Source organism: Mytilus californianus, unplaced genomic scaffold, assembly GCF_021869535.1.
Source record: "Mytilus californianus isolate M0D057914Y unplaced genomic scaffold, xbMytCali1.0.p SCAF_13, whole genome shotgun sequence".
NCBI classification, from domain to species: Eukaryota; Metazoa; Mollusca; class Bivalvia; order Mytilida; family Mytilidae; genus Mytilus; species Mytilus californianus.
Window position 1 is genome coordinate 18,172,124 of NW_026262615.1, and position 17,204 is coordinate 18,189,327.

The window sequence follows — 17,204 nt, forward strand, 5'->3', positions numbered from 1 at the left end:
GTGGTCCTCAGCTGGCCCCTAAATAAAATTGTGTGCTAGTTCAGTGAAAATGGACGTTACACTAAACTCCAAAACATATAAATGAACTAAAATTAAAAAACATACAAGACTAGCAAAGGCCAGAGTCTCCTGACTTGGGACAGGCGCAAAACTTCGGCGGGGTTAAACATGTTTTGTGAGATCTCAACCATCCTCTATACCTCTAGTCAATGTAGAAAAAGAAACACATAGCAATACGCACAGTAAAACTCAGTTTAAAAGAAGTCCGAGTCCGATGTCAAAATAGGTAACAAAAGACACTAAGCAAAATGACAATGATACACGAATGAACAAAGGACTACTAGCAGTTACTGACATGCCAGCTCCAAATCTCAATTAAACTGATTGAAAGATTATGTCTTCATCATATGCAAAACACGAACAATCCCTCCCGTTAGGGGTTTAGTATCATACCATCATAAAATATATGAGAAGAACATAACCCGTATCATGCCAGCAACTGGTTTTAAATGTGTTTACTTCCGATGCAAAGACCCTATGAGTGAATCAATATTAATACCAAAATATGCAATTCTTAATGACTTGACAACAGTATCGTAACTATATCCTTTCCGAATAAGTCTGTGTAAAGGTTTGGTTAGCTTTTGAGGTGAATGCCGACATTTTTGTGCTTTGTAATAAATATTACCATAAAACATTGGATGTGAAAATGTCTGCATGTTGATTTATATTTACGAACGATGTCCTTGTATCGATGATAAAATTTAGTAAATGTTTTGACTAGTTTGTGATATCGAAAACCCGTGTGTAATAATTTTTCAGTAATACAGAGATTTCTTTCGTTGAAATCAAATACGTTGTTACATACACGAGCGAATCGAACAAGTTGAGATATATAAACACCATAAGATTGCGACAAGGGAACGTCACCATCTAAAAATGGATAATTAACAATAGGAAATGAAAAATCATCTCTTTTATCATAAATTTTGGTATTAAGTTTCCTGTTAAAGATATAGAAATCAAGATTGAGGAAAGGACAGTGGTCATTGTTAGTATTAGCTTTATTTAAAGTCAGTTTGGCAGGATAAATCCCTTTAGTGTACATACTGAAGTCGTCATTATTGAGAGCCAATATATCATACATGTAGTATGCTGATTTGAAGAAGAAGAAAAAATATGTAGGGTGTTTTACAATTTTTTATTGAACAATGTGACCTTAGAACGATTCAGGTGAATGTGCTAAAAGGATTATCAATGTCTGATGCCTCTTTGCAATAAGAACATATTACATACATTAAAAATATGTCGACGGTTTGTCTGCAATCAAAATTCCTACATATAAAGATATGGGCAAAGAAACTCGGAAAAATTACACAGTTTTTTATGATAATCAGTTCGTTAGTAATCTAGTAAATTATTTTCAACTTAAAATATAAGAAATAAAAAATAGATTGTCACAGAAAAAATAAATATTACAAGTCTCTTGATGATGAAAAATATGAAACAAAATGGCTTATCATTTGTAAACAAATAATAACTCAAACAGCTGGTATAAGTACATTGATGAATCATTTAGTATATTGTTCGTTACAAATAGTATATCCCTTGGTCATGAACAGTGTGAGCCAGTGTTAATTTCATATCTTAAATTGAAATGAAAATAAAATACTTCAATCATGTGCCAATGTGCAATGCCACAACAGTGAGCAATAAACAGGATGTAAAAAATATTTTAAAGTATAATGTTTCAGTATATGACAGGTAACAGTTTAATGGAATTAACCCATCATTTGAATTCTGGATCTCAGAAGTGCGTCTCTGCTTCTCGTTTGTTCTCCATTGAGCATACTGGCGATCGAGGACAGTGCACCGTTAACGGAGAACTGTTTTCGTGTACGTCTGAAAGAACCCTTCAAGTCAGCTTTGTAAGCTTTGTGCAGACTGTTAAGGGCATACATCATACATCCGTCAACATCAGGTGTGAAAGATTGACATATATATTTGAGACCAATATCGTCGTTTGCGCATAATTTACATGTAGCACTGTTTCCAGCCTCGTTTTCAATATCTGTTTGTTCGGAACCTCTCGTTGGCAATTCTATATTTCCATAAATAGCATCCCGATTAATTGAAGCCACAGTATGGTCACATAAAATAACAAATGCCATAATAATTGCACTAATGGTTGCTTTCCAGACGTTCATGTTGAATTGATCTGAAAATATAAAAGTCATATTTTAAAGGTTAATTAGTTTTATTTTAATTCATTGTCAATGCAAACTTCCTACAAAAATGTGACATGCCTGGCTGGTATAGAGTAAAATAGTAAATAATGTAATAATGTATGGTGTATGTTTATTGTAAAACATTATTGGTAAATATTTTACAATAATTTATTACAAAGGAATCAGCTCCCACAAGTTATATTAACACAAACAGTATTTGGTCTCATTCTTAAGACACATCAAATTTATGTAACTCCCCCTCTCTCATGCTTTGATGATAATTCTTATAACTTAGAAAACAATACGCGCGTTTTGTTTTATATATAATACATATAAAATTTAAACAGTTTGACGACCAAGAGGTCAATTAAGAAGTTTGAAGAGCATTGAAAACCAAAAATTCATTCTTAAAACAAACAATTCAAATTATAATGAAACCCAACATTACATGAAGTACATAAAGATGTTGGAATTCGTGGATGTTAAGTTCCATTTGAATTTTTGAAAGGCTATCTATGTCTGAGGTAGAAAGATCTAAGTTTTTAGAAAGATTGTAAAGTTCATGAACAGAAAATTGACCACATGTCTGAGGTAGAAAATTTCTAAGTTTTTAGAATGATTGTAACATTTCATGAACAGAAAATTTACATAAAATGACCACATTAATAAAATTTCATTTCAACATTACATTTCTGACTACTGTGTTCGTGATTTATTTGGAAGGACGACTGAAATAGGCATAATTCACAGTTTATGGTACTTAAATAAATTAAAAACAACACTTAATAAATTTCATGCGTCCGAAGCGCTTTTTACCTTCACAAATCATTTGACCGATATGATGTGTCGGTGTCTCAACACACATGATACACGTGATTTCTCGGCTGTTGATTTTTAAACACCAGAATAGTAATCTGATTTGTAAATTTACCGATGCTGCCCCTTCTTTATATTGGCATTTGCATAGTGTAGATTCGCATGACGCGTGATTCATACATATAAGGAGGTACAACATGCTTCGCTCCGTTTGTAGTGCAGGAGGTGTAACATATAATGTTGTTCTCTCTGATAAAAAAAGCTTTTTTAGAGACGGTAGTGCATTACGGACTTTTTGTGAAAATTGTTATTGAAATATATTTTAAAAACTTTTCAAAGACATTAGGTTTATAATTAAAAATAATTATTTTTTAAATCCTCCTTCACTGCCGACACAATGTCATTTGAATGAACCCTCAGTAAAACTACGTCTTCAGACATAGGATAATATTATTTTGTTCAGATGACAAGTGTGATCAACAATTATAGCATGCTATTTCTAGTTCCAACGAATTTCTCATGATCAAATCAGCCTTAAAATACCATCCCTTGTTTACAACTTTGAAGTTTAAGAAGTTCATATCAATAACTAATTGAAAAATAACTTAACCAATACGAAACCTTGAATGAATATAAACTAATAAATCAACTGAAAGATAGCATTTGCGCTTGTGAAACTTTGTCTTTTTTGTTATTTGATCTCCTGTATAATTCACCAATTTAATTATAATTGTATGTGTAACATTAGTAGTTGAGTAGTTGAGCAAAGCTTTGAAAACACATTTTGCTAATTGGAAAAATATGAGATTCTACAAAGAAGGAGAAGATAAGGAAGGGACAGTAACTGATTATAAGTCGAGGATGTAGAAGTTAACAACTATAGGTCACCGTATGGCCTTCAACAATGAGACAAATTCATACCGCATAGCAAGCTATAAAATGCTCAAAAATGAAAAATATACAACAATAACAACGCAAAAAGAAACGGCCTGCTATCTGTAGTGTTTTATTTACTTGATTGTATTTTTGTATATTTGCCGTGACATTGTCAATTTCTCTTTAACTTATAAGTTTAATGTCGCTATGCATTCTTTCGCCTCTATTATAGACAGATAAAGCTGCACTATCAAAACGGCTGAATTGTTACAACAAGAATTTGTAGATAAAGTAAGTATTTAGTATGGTATACGGCGTTCGTACCTTTACTAAGATGACAATAACTGAATAAATTAAAGTTTTTTGCAAGATTCATTACTCTAATCCCTTGGAAAACTCAATAACATTTGCGGCTGTTGGTTTGAACGAAATAGTAATAATAAGAAAGATTTCATACACTGAACTGTACACATCGATATACCAGGGTTCATGTACATGCATATATTTCTACATAAAGACACTCAGATTGTATTATTTTTTCATAGCGAGAAAGAATATTTCAAACTATATAGATATAAGAAGATGTGGTATGAGTGCCAATGAGATAACTCTCCATCCAAGTAAAAATTTATAAAAGTAAACCACTATGTCTGTGTTAATGATTATGATTTGCCTGTAAAGGAAAGAACGTAGGACTTGAAACCAAATGTACATAAACACTACAAAATAAACCGATACCACTAACGGTTTGGCATAGTGCAAGTTCATAATCATCACATTATCTCGTTAAACTTTCCAATCTTCAAAAACCGAGGGTTTAATATGCATTTTTTAAACGCTCTGTATTCCATTACTAGATAACTTTTTATGTAATAAAATTGAAAATGGAAATGAGGAATATGTCAAAGAAATAACAAACCCGACTAAAGAGCAGACAACAGCATAAGGCCACCAATGGGTCTTCAACGCAGCGAGAAAATTCCGCACCCGGAGGTATTCCTCAGCTGGCCCCTAAATAAAATTGTGTACTAGTTCAGTAAATATACACTTACAGAAAGATCCAATGTAATTGAGGTTAGAGGTGTATCGATATTGAATGATGTTTCAATGAAATAAGGTAATATTTCAACAAACTCATTATAGATACCAGATTAAAATTTTGTTAGGTCAACTTGCGTGAACAGTAAACAATATTTTATATGAATTACAATGCACCATGATTTAAGTTTTTCAAACTTTTAACAAAATTCTAAATAGAATAAACAAATATTTTCAAAGTATTTCAATTGAGTTAAGAATTTCTGATAAGATTCAATTAAACTTTAAATTCTTCTTCCTTATTAACACGAAACTTTTTGAGGGAAGAGGAAATTCAATCAATCATTTTTTCTGATTGTTCTGAATGCTTCTGCATCAAATTGGCTAAATTAAAATTGTTTTCGAATGCAGAGGAACATTTGCATGAATAATTAGAAAATATAGAACTAGAAAATTTTCCACTGTATATTCATTTATTTTCGTGGGTATCAATTTTCGTGAATTGTGGAAAACTTGGATTTCCGTGGATATTTGATTTCGTGGTTTTGCCGATCTCTGCATACAAAGTCTATAGAAAATTTGTAATTTGTTGAACATTTGAATTCATGGTTCACCTGTACCCACGAAATTCACGAAAATTGGTATCCAACGAATAATTATGAATGCACAGTATTAAAAAATATTTAATTGTCAACTCCTTGGTTTCATACTATGAATTTTCAAGTTTGTACATTACTTGTGTAAAAGTCGTCTCTCATTTTCGACACATGTAATACTAACTCGTAGGCAGCTATGATAATTTAAAAAAACAGGGAGATCATACCAAGAGAGATATCAAAAGTCAAAAACACTAGAAAATACCATGGCCAAGAGAAAAACTACAAAAATATCACAGTCCACAAAAAAACACAGAGAGCTAAGATTGATCACCAACAACAATACACAAACCGGGGATGGAACTCACGTGTATTTTATGATAAGGCCCATAGCCATATCATGCTTCGATCTACAATAGAATGGCCCCCAACGCAGTAAATAAACTTTAAAAAATAATTGAAGTATCAGACAAATTTAACATGTTTAATGGAACATACAATTATGTAACATAAGAGTTTACCAGAAAAAAAACAAATATAGTATGTTACGCTCGTTCAGGTATTTGTTGTGAAACAATTTTTATATTGCAATTTTATTTTTATTCTGTGTTCACAACGAATGAACAAAGTTTCTCCCCAAAGGCAGTAGTCAACACTACTATCTTGACATGAATTATCATTGATATGTTCCTAATTATAAATTAACTGTTTATGAATACTAAGGATTTTTTACCCAGGAATATATTACCTTAGCTGTATTTGGCACCACCTTTCGGAATTTTTGGACCTAAATGCTCTTCAACTTCGTACCTTTTTTTGCCTTTTTAACTTTTTGGATTCAAGCGTCACTGATGCGTCTTTTGTCTTCTGGCGTACAAAATTTAAATCCTGGTATCTATAATGAGTTTATTCTCTACCATCGAGTCAAAACTAGTTGGTAATGACTTAAATTTCATTCCAAATGATCCCGCCATGTTTTACATTTTGTATTTCTTATTTTAATATGTGCACGTTGTGATAGGCCTAAATGATGAACAAGTATTAACAAAAATACCCAACTCCAAGGTAAATTCAAAATGGGAACGTCCATTGCACCTCCAGGTGAACCCTATTATAAATGTTCACTATAAGTAGATACTGCGAATGTGTGATATTCACAGGGTAATTAGATAAAATTATGAATGAACACGGACCGCCTAAAAACATGGTAAAAATCATACTTCCAAAGCTAACCTATCGACTATTACCAATTAGTAAGTATCTATTGTCGTTAGATATGAACGACCATTGATCAAATCAAAGGATATTCGCCAGTTAGCATATTATATGAATGAAAGCAGACGTTGGTGCACACGTCACTTTGACACTTACAAAAAACGAAACATATAATTAAATGACTTACAATCTTCGATGATATACAGGTGTTTACTTAGTCAATATCTACAATAACAAGGAACAATAAAAACCACTGGAATGTATGCTTTCTGATTTTCAAAAATGCAGCACATCACGTTGAAAAAATACAATCAAATATTGTAATTGAATTAAGGTTCAGACAATCGATTGACATTGATTTTACTTTGACAACTATTTAACAACCGCAGACAATAAAACTCGCTTAATTTTGTCATGGAAAAGCGTTACTTTTCGGAATTTGTGGTTATAAATGCTCTTCAACTTATATGGTATTATTGATTTCGCTTTACAACTGTTTTGATTCGAGCGCCACTGATGAGTCTATGAAAATTATACGCTCCTCTGGCTTATAATTACCGAACTAAAAGCCTGATATCGTTTTTGTGATTTTACTAACAGTACAATTTACCTGTGTTGATCTTTAATTGGACAATGAATAATCAATGGTATTTTGAAATTGTTTGTATTTTTTTCAATAAAATAGTGAACTGTAAATTAAAAAACCTTATCAACATGAATAATGAACCATACTATATATTTGACAAACTTATTTTGATCTTACGTTGGGTTGTAAGACCACTTTCTCAGGTTAAGGGAAAGTTGACCGCTCACATGCTTCACCTCGCCTCATTTTTTTTATCTGCTAGTCCCAAGACATGAGCCTGTAGTTCAGTGGTTGTTGTATGTCTCATTTGTCTTTCGTTAATTGTTTTAGGATACATCTTCTCGTTTGAATTGTTTCACATTTTGCCATTTCGGTGCCTTTTATAGCTGACTTTACAATATGGGATCGATTATTGTTGAAGGCCGTACGGTAGCATATGTGCGGACAATTGCATGAATTAAAACAATCTTTAAAGTTGCTCACATATGGTCTCTGGTGAATAGTTGTATAATTAGCTATTATACCACCTTTCCTTAATTTTCTTTCAATATTTCATTATATACAATTGTTTTATGAAAGATTCATTGAGATACGCTAATAAATAAATCAAATATAGGCAGCAATAATTCATCGATGTGTTGATCTCATAAATCGATTAAGATGACAACTTGAACCACAAAAGTCCAAAAGGAGCGAGACGGAGTGTGTCAACAGGGTTATCGTCTCCTGTTATGTATGCATCACCCACCATGTGAATCCAAACTCAGTCAAAATGAACCTTTCTGGAATAGAACAATCTCTATTTGTTTTTTTTTTATGAATGATAAATAAAGGCAACAGTAGTATACCGCTGTTCGAAACTCATAAATCGATAGAGATAAAAACAAATCCGGGTTACAAACTAAAACAGAGGGAAACACATCAAATATAAGAGGAGAACAACGACACAACAAAAACACAACATCAAAATGTAACACACACAGAAACGAACTATAATATAGCAATGGCCATTTTTCTGACTTGGTAAAGGACATTTTAAGAAAAAAATGGTGGGTTGAACCTGGTTTTGTGGCATGCCAAACCTCCCGCTTTTATGGCAACTTCAAACACAACACCAAAATGACAACATCACATGACAGGACCACAATACAAATAAATGGGAGAACATATAGGACAGCTAACAAAAGGTACTAGGCTTAAAATTCACCGGTTGACTCGAGTTGAATCGGCGTAAATGACGTCATTGGACAATCAGTTCTTACTGTGATGTAATAACATAATCATTTTGACATAGCATATGTGCGGGAAAATGCATGAATTAGAAAGTCATCTTTAGGACTCAATCGGCAAAATTACAAAGAACGACTTTTCTGGTATGTAAAGATCTAAGAGGGCGTAAACATGTCGCTAGTGAGTTGAGACACACACATATCATATCGGTCAACCTATTCATGATGGTGACTTTAACACGTATGAAGGTCGATTTCAGTTGTTCTTCCTCATAACTCTATTGGAGCAAAACAAGACTAGATCTACTGAACATTAGTGAATAATGCAATAGCCTTGAATTATAAGACGAATTCATTAGAATAAAAAAATGTAAAAGGAATGTCTAACCCATGCTTTAAATCGATAGAATCATTAAATTACCAATGAATCATAAGTAAAATATAGTACTACTCAACGTTATTCTATAGTATGTACAGTAATGTAAGTTCTTCATTAAGACATGTGATTCAAACACTTCTTACAACTGATAATTCTGATACTAAATTTTAAACGCAATCCAATTCAATTCAATTCGTGATTATCATTTCAGCCATGACGCATAAAAGGCGACAACTATTTATATATGACTGTATATTTCTATGAAAATAATAATCCAGACAACACAATAAATTCCATACTCGCGTTGCGTTGGGGAACGACCATTTGATTTTTCAGGGGGTTGTTGTTAGAAAATGGATATGCTTATATCCTATAAATAGTCGTCCCGTTATTGCATAAATTTGAGTTAGAAGAACTGTAAACGTTTACAGAAATCAATGCTTACAAGTTTTTGAAGGGATGTGAAAGATACCAACGGAATATTTAAACTCATGAGTGAAAGACAAACTGACAACATGGACAACACCATGGCAAAATGAAAAACAACCAAAAAACAGTCATCAACACACATTCAACCAACGACTGAGGAACACGAACCCCACTTAAAACCTGAGGTGATCTCAGATGCTCCGGGAGGGTAAGCAAATCCTGCTAAACATGTGACAACCGTCGTGTTACTTTTATAAAATACGTTGATAAGTTATATATCAAGTGATTCTGCAAGGTATATCAAGTGATCATGCAAATTATATCAAGTAATTTAATTATGTTCTAATTTACATTCAGGCGTAACTTGCAACTTAATGTTTGATAACCTTTCTATATAAATTAGATGTGGAATGCTCTCCCAAACAACCAATGACCGACGGAAAAACATCTTAAACTCTGCATGATACCGTATGACCTTCGAGCATGAGCAAATCCAATACCGTTTATGTTATAAAATGTTTTGAATAAAGAAAGAGGCAAAGATAACCTGATGAAATATATGTGAAAGAATCATAAAGAAAAAAGCCTGTTTTTAGATAATGACATTAAAGCAGATCAATTTAAACAGATGACAACCGCTCATCCTCGGGACAGGTTCCTGACTTTGGACAGGTGTCTTTCAAAATACACTACAAAGTGTTTCTTTTCTTTCAAAGTACATAAAAATAAATACTTTCTTACTTTAAAGGTTTATAAGCCTCAACTTATACAGTATTTATTGTTAAAAAGCAACAGGAGACACAAATGTGATAATCAAAAATCATAGGTCGAGAACAACCATGGCAGAAAACAAAACAAAAAAAAACAACTAAAAGACAAACAACAGTCCTGAAGGCACTATACAGATAACTAAAGACCAAAGAAATAGAAGGTGATTTCTGTTGCTCCGTAAAAAAAACAAATACTGCCAAAACATGTGGTATCCCTATTGTTGATCATGACAAGTATGAATTCATTTAAAATAACAGGCTGAAGATACAAAAAGGAAAATCAAAACTCAGATGTCAAAACGAGGCCAACAAAATCGTGGCAAAAAAGTATTAGTCGATAATGTCACAAACGATGAATAAACTCTTCATAGATACCAGGTTTAAAACTGTGTACACCAGACGTGCGTTTCGTCTACAAAAGACCCAGCAGTGACGCTCAAATCAAAAAATTATAAAGGCCAATTGAAGCATGAAGTTAAAGAGCATTGAGGACCCAAATTTCCAAAAGGAACATAGCACTGGAACATATTCGTTGGATATGGAAATATACGAAATATTGTCATTGGTCTTTATTTATTGGTGTTTTATTTTTTACTACTAATTTGTTCTTCTGAATTTCTGAGGCTGTTTCCATTCTTTTCATTTATTGTGCATTTCCACAATATCGTCACGTTTTTTTTTCTAGTTACTGATTAATACTGTGCAATTCTAACGATTTCAAGTTTTTCTAGTTACATAATAATTCTGTGTAATTCTTAGTGACAGAATAAATCTGAAGACAAATGTTTAAATGAACATTCCAAAGTGTTGTTGAAACCATGTTTGGTTGTAATTGAGAATTTAATCTAACCAATACATTTGTTTTCAAATTGACACGGAATGACGACACTTCTAATAAACTTGCTGATATACTATTCAAAGTATTTATTATCATAATTATGCATAACTATACGGTGTGCTTGCAATAGTAGGACAGATGATTAAATAAATTACACCATTTATTGGTGATAAATTTGCTTACCCTTCCAGTGCTTCTTAATTAGTTTGTGGTATTTTCTCAATTATCAATATTTAGTCTTGAAAATATGAAGATCTTAACATGGTAATATAAATCGTAAGGTAAGTAGTGGTTGCACAGATATCACCGTGGCCGAAAGAAAAATAGATAAATAATCCTAGAAAACTAAGGTCGATAGACCCAAACTTCAATAAACATGGCTTATATCATGTGCTTCGGAAGGGCAAGTAGTTTTTTTAAAACTTTTTACCTTTTTTGCTTCATAAAGGAGTATCGTCGTATAGACAAATGACAATACAATACAATACAATAGAATACAATACTTTATTCTCTAAAAACCAATACAATCAAAGGTACAGAGAATGACATGCAAAAAAAAATACACAAATAGACAGAGGAAAAGAAGATATAATTTGAGCTGATCAATTTGTAACTATACAGGTTACGTAGGACAAAAGTTAAGCTTTGTGATATATGGCTTTGAAAGCATAATGATCAGTTGATTAGTCGTACGAATGAAAAGTTGAATGAAACATGACACATGATTTTATTCGGATTATTTTACCAAACTCTAGAACAATATTTGACAAATTATTTCTCAGGAGACTATATTTCAAAATAAACTTCCAATTAGTGTGATACATAGCAAATCTCGCGAGAATGAAAAAAATATAGTTCAGCATAAATAGATTATGTAAAACCTAAACTGTCTTTTGGAGCTGAATGAACGAATTAGGAGAAAAATATTCTAAAACACAATTTCGGTATATTGTTTTTTTTTCCAAAATGAAGAGTTTTATATTATTTATTACTACAGCATTAAAAACAAAAAGACAAACAGTTATTGTTCATCACATTTACAAATACACACAAATGAAATAGTAATGACAAAAGGGTCGAAATGACTAAAGTAAAGAAAATATTACATTAAATTTGTGTTTATCTTTACTAGATATGGTGCTAAACCGTATGTTAGTTTTTAGTCTATTTTTGATAATAAGTTTTCAATGAAAAAAAAGATGAGCTGAAACATAATAATATTCCAAATAAAAATTCTCCAAACATCGCATACAATCATCAGATGACAATATATATTGATGCTACACTCCGATTTTGTGTGACACTTTCACAATAAAGATTATTAGCTTTAAAGTGTAAATATTCTATTATAGAGCGTCAGACGATACCAAGAGGACATTCAAAAATTATGTATCTTAGCTTGGTTATTTTCAAATTTGCAATATCCACTACCAAATATTCTGTTTTCGAAACTCTGTATTCTATATCCTAAGTTTGAAGCATTGCCATATTTCCGTTGAAGCTGAATTTTGAATATTGTTATTCTTAAAAATTGTATTATAGAATTGAGAATGGTTAAGGGGAATGTCTTAAAGAGACAACAACTAGACCAAACAGCAGAAAACAGACAAAGGCCACCAATGGGTCTTCAACGCAGCGAGATGCCCGGATGCAGGATTCAGCTGGTCCCTAAACAATAAGGTATACTAGTTCAGCGAAATGGACGCCACACTAAACTACGAAACATACAAATGAACCAAATGTAAATACACACAAGACTAACACAAGCTCGAGGTTCCCGACTTTGGACAGGCGGAAAAATGTGACTGGGTTAAACATGTTTAGGGAGATCTCAACCCTCCCCCTATACCTCTAGTCAATGTGTAATAAACAAACACACAGCAATTTGCACAGTAAAAATCAGTTTAAAAGAAGTGCGAGTCTGAGGTTAGAATAGGTAACAGACGAAACTAGGTAAAATGGCAGTGATCAAAATGATAATGATAATACTATATTATATTTATTAAATTGCATTCAGCTCTGAGATTCAAGTATTACAATATTGATATGTTTAAGTCGTATTATTGTCTTTGTAAATTGATTGTGATCATCTAAAGTGCTCAGTCTAAACTATTTATTCTCATCCCTATTTTCAAGTGCATAATCAGCTGTATTCTAATATTATTATAAAGCCATTAAAAATAATAATTGAATCCTTATTAAAAACACTAAGACAACTTTATAGATTATATTTGCCTGAATACTGAAAAAAACCAATTTGGCTGTTATTTTCTTAAATACTGTTGAGTCGTGTAGTTTAGTATGTACTGTGCAAATGTTCGTGGATATTTGATTTCGTTTATTTTTTGTCAAAACTGGCATACATGTCGATAAGAAATTTGTACTTTGCTGAATATCTAAAATCATGGTTTACCATTGTCATGAAATCCACCAAAAATTTGAACCCAACTTATATTAATGAATCCCCAGTACTTTCTGAACTGACTTAAAAGAAACATTTAACCAGTTGTAACTTGTGGATTAGTATTTTCCCTTGGTATATATCCTTTTGCCAAAAAAATTTTGTGAATAGTTAGAGCTTTAATTAATGAGGTAGATATATTCGTAACTTAAGTAAGAAGCAAATGTTGAAATTGAATAAAGCATTTTAAATCCCGTAATAAAATTAACGGCATTAAATTTACTGCACCAGATGTGTAAAGTATGTTAAATTTTCAATAATGTAAACGATATTTCAAAATTCCAGCTTCAATTTATCATACCAAATTTTCTTAAAAATATTAAAATGAGAGGAATTTCCGTAATCATTTACATGAATAAAAAATTATTAATGACAATAAAAATTTGTCAAAAACGTTTTTTGTAACTTAAAATATAAATTCAATAAAAAAAAAGAAATGCATAAATGGTACAATCTGTACCACTTGATTTCATATGCACTGCAAAATGTTTAAATTGCATTTGAATAGAATTTATACTTAAACATATAACTGGTAATTTTGAGGAAATAGACAGGAAATAGTTAATATATAAGAACTGACACTTATTTAAACTAGCATAACGATCCTACCTGTTGCCTGGTTGTTCTAATCCTAACTGGTGTTCAGTTCAAGAGCCACTATTGGAATGAAAAGCGTACTTGACAACGGCTACTATTAAGGTCGATTTATACAAGTTAATTACGACAATTTGTGTCTTAGTCGTTCAAACTCTTGATTAAATATATACAAATTGTGGCTGAGGAATGCACCAATGAGCTGAGAGATAAAACATTGTATGGGAGTATAATCGAATAGTTGTGTTCTTTCAGGGTCTTGCAAGCTGAAATTTATTTAAGTCTCTCAATGAAGTGTTACGGACGCTTAATAATGAATTTCATAATACGTTAATATAAGCTTCAAATTATGCATACGATCACTTCTGTACTCTGGGGAATGTAAAGCACTCTTCTGACGAAGATTTGATTTAGTCTCTATTTGGATAATATGGTAATGAGGCTAAATTAGTAAGAAGGAAGAAATTGACTTGAAACCTCTAAAGGCTCTTTTGTGTCGCGACAAACAGGATTGACTTTAAAATGACAATATTTTAAAACAAGTTCAGTAATGATCAGTTAATATAAATTAGTGCTGGTTTAGTGCTGACTAAAGTTTAGATTTAAATGGTATGATCTGGTTTATATGGACAAACACTTGCTGTGAAAAAGGAACACGTGTATCAAAATATTTACAGAGTAAATTACAATTTATTAGAATTAACAATATGATGTATAGGCATTAAATCTCATTCTAATTAAAAAGACAAAGTAATACAATACATGATCTGCATCTACCGGAAAGGTAAATGTTTCATTCAATAAGTTGAATTTATAATCTGTATAAAAGTAGACGAAGGATATACGTCAATGCGACAGTCACCGAACGGCATGTGGATGTAATTGGTATACCGTACTTTGACCTATAATGGTTTACTTTTATAAATTTTGACTTGGATGGAGAGTTGTCTCATTGGCACTCATACCATCCGATTCTCATAAGTTGTTAAACCTAAAACATTTCTATTGTGTCCTATTCCCTATGTTCACATCAGTTACTGCATGGCAGGAGATCCTGTACCCGGTGTCTCTATTTTCTCTCTCTCTCTCTCTCTCTTAATACCAAATTCTATGTGTGTTTTGGGGATTAAAGCATCAGACAACTACTGCCGTTCATTACGTATACCCCTACGCAATCTGATGCATTTTTGTAATCGTGTAGACTATGAAACAGATAAGTTTGTGTGCCCATGGGCCTTTACCTATCAAATGCAATGCAAATAACCCATATGATTGAAGTCTTTATGTAAAAACGTATGCATGTTTATGAACCCTAGAGTGTATCGATATGTAATAGTCAATTGTATGAAATATCTCTTGTAATTTCTTGTTCAGTTCATTCCTGCAACTGGATATGTTATTGACTCTTCCATGGGATTGGAGTATTAGACCTTGATAAGATCTTTATCTTATTATCATATTTGTAAGGGTGAGGTCTCGTTTACCTTATCAAATATTCATTATATTCATAACAATTCATCTGTTCTTGTAGTTCAGCTGTTTTTTGTAGACAAGAGGCGAAAGAAATCAAGGGGATAATAAAACGTATAAGTGGAAGGAACACTGACAACGTCAAGGCAAAAAACAAAAAACGTACAAACAAGTTAACGAAACACTACATGGAAAATAGCGACATACCAACAAGAACCCAGAAAAAAAACAGAGGTGTTCTGGTTTATTCCCGATTGTCCCACTTTCTTAAATCTTAAGAGTTCTGATTGTCCCACATGAAAAGTTCTGATTGTCCCACATGAGAAGTTCTGATTGTCCCACATGAAAAGTTCTGATTTTCCCACATGAAAAGTTTTCATTGTCCCACATTATTTTTTGAAATAAAATGTCCTGAAATAAGCAAGGTAACTGCTTTTTGTTTTGCTTAGAAATAAAAGAAATTAATTATTTCATGTTCAAACTTCAATTTTAGAAATGTATTGAAAATGATTTTTTTTAAATCATCAGATTAATGCACTTTTGATTAAATAATATAACATTTCTGGGTTATATAATGTTTCTATAATGTTACGTTTATTTATAAAACAAATACTAATACCGTTATTTTAATTACATTTTTTTTAATGAATTTAGAAATAATGCATGCAATTTAAAAAAAAAGTATAAACTCATTCACACTCTACACTCTACAAGTACCAGGGAAGTCAGAGGACATTTACACAATATTCTTTACACTGCTGAAGACTGCTTGCATCAAACGTCAGATTCACCTGAACCAAACACCTTTTTTCAATGATTACGAAGCTGTTTTGTCCAGAATTCTGCCATATAATAGCAATCACTATTAAAGGTTGTTTGTTTTCACAATACCCATTGAATTTGACGTAAAGTGCCGTCAACAGGACTCGTCATCGACTATGAATGAGAACCAGGCATTCATCAACTTATATGCAGGGCATCAGTTCTCTGGTACCACATGCAGAAATAGAAGACATCTGGTTCCATGCACTTGAAGACCTGGAAAGTTCGGACTAAACAGTAAATACCACTCCGTTTACGGACTACGTCACAACAAACTAGGTTGAAAGCAAGAGGCAGCTATGAAACCATTACAAAACTGAAGGACCAAGAATGATAAACTACCTCGAAGGATGGCACAGCAGCTTGAAGAACCACACTAAAACATATACACGCTACTGAACTACCTTAAAGAAGAGAAGGCAGCACACGTAGTGACCATTATCCAGTACTAAGGTCGAGGGGAGTAAGACCAACAAAGAGAAGAAAATCCACACAACTCAATCATCGCCTACATGAACTCAAAAATCGTCTTCAGAATGGTGAAGTTAGTGTATTTCAGTATGCTAACATTGTCACTTATTTGGTACACTTATACTAAATTTGTTGCAGTTATATGATGTGTTTTGATGTTAATGTTATGTATTATGTCTATTGTTGTACTTATGTATCATGTTTGTTTTATTGTTTTTCCTTCTGAATTGTGTGTGCTTTATAGTATCTGCTCTTCATGTCATATGTGTACTTTAATCAATTAAGCTATTTGTTATGAGTGCTTTATTGTACTAAGCTGTTTATTATGTGTGCTTAATTGTAACTCTTTAGTTCACATTTATGTAGAATTGAGTAGTGATTAATAT

General features: G+C 32.2%; 1 long non-coding RNA gene across 1 annotated transcript; it reads right to left on the reverse strand.

Moving 5' to 3' along the window:
* Positions 1 to 1,182: 1,182 nt before the first annotated feature.
* On the reverse strand, positions 1,183 to 14,161 carry LOC127723318 (uncharacterized). Its single transcript, XR_007991993.1, has 2 exons — positions 14,071 to 14,161; positions 1,183 to 2,218 (listed from the first exon to the last, which is right to left on the reverse strand). It is a non-coding gene; the product is annotated as an uncharacterized LOC127723318 (long non-coding RNA).
* Positions 14,162 to 17,204: the final 3,043 nt, after the last annotated feature.